Genomic DNA, 3,708 nt, shown 5'->3' on the forward strand with positions numbered 1-3,708 from the left:
TTCATCCAGGGTCTACCAAGATGACTCATGACATCAAGGCAGTCTATTGGTGGCCAGGGATGAAGAAGGACATAGCGGTGTATGTATCTAAGTGCCTTGTATGCCAGCAAGTGAAAGCGGAGCATCAGCGCCCTGCAGGCTTATTGCAACCACTTAGCGTGCCAGAATGGAAGTGGGACGATATAGCCATGGACTTCGTGACGGGTCTGCCAAAGACGAATAAGCAGCATGATTCCGCTTGGATAGTAATAGATAGACTAACCAAGTCGGCTCATTTCCTGCCTGTTAAGACTTCATATACGGCAGACCAATATGCAGACATCTACATCCAAGAGATTGTACGATTGCATGGAATCCCCAAGATGATAGTGTCAGATAAAGGATCAGTGTTTACGTCAAGATTTTGGAGAAGCTTACAGCAAGCCATGGGTACTAAGTTAAGTCTTAGTACAGCTTTCCATCCTCAGACAGATGGATAGTCCGAGCGTATGATTCAGATCTTAGAGGATATGCTATGAGCGTGTATACTTGATATCGGAGGATCATGGAACAAGTACTTGCCGCTAATCGAGTTCTCGTACAACAACAGCTACCAGTCAACGATCGGAATGGCACCTTATGAGTTACTATATGGAAGAAGGTGCCGATCACCGTTGTACTAGGACGAGGTAGGAGAAAAGCAGCTTCTAGGGCCTGAAGCTGTTAGACAAGCTCAAGAAGCAGTAGCGCTTATTAGACAGCGTATGCTTGCTGCTCAAAGCCGACAGAAAAGCTATGCGGATACCAAGCGACGCGATGTGGAGTTCCAAGTTGGAGATCAAGTCTTCCTGAAGATATCTCCTATGAAAGGTGTCAAGCGGTTCGGGAAGAAAGGAAAACTTAGTCCCCGATTTATAGGTCCTTTTGAGATATTGGACAAAGTGGGACCAGTAGCTTATAGACTAGCCCTACCGCCAGCACTAGCCGATAGTCACAACGTCTTCCACATCTCGATGTTACGCAAGTATGTGTCAGACCCATCTCACGTCCTCAAGTACGATACGATAGCGCTCCAGAAGGACTTGAGTTACGAGGAACGACCGATTAGCATCCTAGATAGAGGGATGAAGCAGTTACGGTCCAAGAGCTTTCCTATAGTCAAAGTCCTATGGAGCAATAGTTCTGAACGCGAGGCAACGTGGGAGTTGGAGGAGGACATGCAAGGCCGGTATCCGGAGTTATTTGGTAAGTAAATTTCGAGGACGAAATTCTTTTTAGTAGGGGAGAATTGTAGAGTCCAAGAACTTTACTTAGCTAGTTGTTTAGTAGTATTATAGTATGTTTAGTATTATCTTTGTTACTGTGGATTTTTGGTTCAGGCCGGGAATTATTTGGACACTCATAGTAGTACTTATAGATTTTCTAAGTTTAACCTATAGTTTAAGAATATTAAGTATAACCTAAGGTTTGATTATATGACTGATAATTAAGGATTATATTTATTATACTATAAGGTTTAGATATCAACCAATAGGATTTTAAGCACATGTTATGAATGGTGATTAAGGATTAAGTATTTTTTAGGATTAAATTTAATAAGGAGTAAAGTTTGAATGTTATAGGGTCAGTCAGGAGCTTTGAATACATTGAGGGCTTAGTCAAGGCTGTTTACTCCATTCAAACTTAGCTAAAAATGTGTAATTTCGTGTTTAAATATTCAGCGTGTGCCGATATATCGCAGCACGTAGATACGAAAAACACGAATCGATGCACGGTCGCCTCGGGAACAATGGTCCAGGCGATATATCGCCTATAGGGGGCGATATATCGCCTCCTCCAGCATAAATTCAAACATTTTTGAATTCTTTTCCTTTCAGCCATTCAAACTTCTTCAAAAGTCCAGCATCTTTTGAACGAGTCTTCAGCCTCTGCTGAACGATTATTCAAATGATTTTCACCTAAAAAGCCATTATTTTTATTCAAGTAAAATCAAGATACTTTCATTCCCAAACTCTATAAATAGGACCTAGTACCCAGCCATTATTCACCTTTTGCTCTAAGTTCAGAAGCTGCTAGTGCTAAGTGAGTGTGAGAGTGTAAACACCTGGTTTGGGAAATCATAAGCTTAAACATCATAAGCTTATCAAACACTTTGGGAAGTGAGGTTCTATAGTATTTCGGTTGTGGTATAGATTGGTCTTTCAAGTCTTTGAGGTAAACCAAAACTTTAGTTCATTTGCTTTATGTTATTTCCTCTTTCATAACCTTCTACTCAGTCCCCTAACCTCATTCTTATTTTGGTTAGGGAATCCAAGTTCTTAAGCACATAAGTTTCGGTAAGTATGTTTTTCAATGGTTTAGTCTTTCCATCCTTTTCATTTCTTCTTCTTCATAAAGACTCACTCTTTCTCATATGGTTTTAGGAGTGTTCCAAAAAGTCCCAACTCAGTCCACATATCCCGGTAACTTTGGTAAGGAAAATAGGATAGAATCTATATGTGTATTGCTTATGTTATCTTATGTATTATGTTATGAATATGTTATGAATGTGTATGTTTGTAGGCTTGGGCTTATGCCCTATTTGACTAACAAGACCCCAAAAAGATTATGGGCATATGCCTACTTAGCTAGTAGGACCCCACTAATCTCATGGGCATAAGCTTGTTTAGTCTATGGGACCCCAAGTAATAATGGCCATTATAATAAGTGTATGTATTAAGTGTTATGATATGTCTTTACGTTTTTTATGAAATTTATGTTTATGACTATGTGTTAGATTTTCCTTGCTGGGCATTAGGCTCATTCCTTTTTGTTTTATGTGCAGGAAAATAGCCTTAGAGGCGGTAAGATTCGTGAGGCTTAGAGGATGTGTATCGATGGTGAATGGAGTCAAGGGGCCGAGCGTTATTCGATTCAAGGATGTAGTCTCATTTTATCTTTTATGGTTTTATATGTATTTTCCGCATTTTCTATGTAACTCTTTTCACTTTAAGTTATTTTTGTTTTAAAGACAATGGGTACCCATATCCTACTTATTTTTATGAAAGTAACCTTTGTTTCTACAAATTTATAATAAATTATGGTATTTTCGCAAATGTATGTTTTAGTAAGAATTTGTATGTATAGTTTGATAATGGTCCAAGAGTCTAGATTAGTGGGTCATTACAGTATAGGATTTCGCAGTCGTAATCCTTGACTAACTCTAACCACCTGCGTTGCCTCATGTTAAGCTCCTTCTGCGTAAAGAAGTATTTTAAACTCTTGTGGTCGGTATAAATCTCGTACCGTTCTTCGTAAAGATAATGGCGCCAGATTTTTAACGCAAAGACCCCAACTGCCAAATCCTTATCGTGAGTTGGATCGCGTTGCTCATACTCCTTTAACTGACGTGAGGCATAGGCTATCACCTTGTCATTTTGCATCAGCACGCATCCTAATCCTAGCTTTGATGCATCGCAGTAGACAACGAACTTATCGTTGGGTGTCGTTACACTGAGTACTGGTGTTGAGCAATGCTTATCCTTAAGCAATTGGAAGCTTTCCTCACACTTATCATTCCAGTTAAAATTTTGTTGCTTCCGGGTCAGGTTAGTGAGTGGAGTGGCTATCTTAGAAAAGCCCTCTACAAACTTCCTATAATAACCTGCTAGCCCTAGGAAGCTTCTTACTGCAGATGCGTTCTTTGGTCTGGGCCAATCCTTCACGGATTCTACCTTCGATGGGTCTACT

This window comes from Humulus lupulus, chromosome 2, assembly GCF_963169125.1.
Source record: "Humulus lupulus chromosome 2, drHumLupu1.1, whole genome shotgun sequence".
Lineage (NCBI taxonomy): Eukaryota > Viridiplantae > Streptophyta > Magnoliopsida > Rosales > Cannabaceae > Humulus > Humulus lupulus.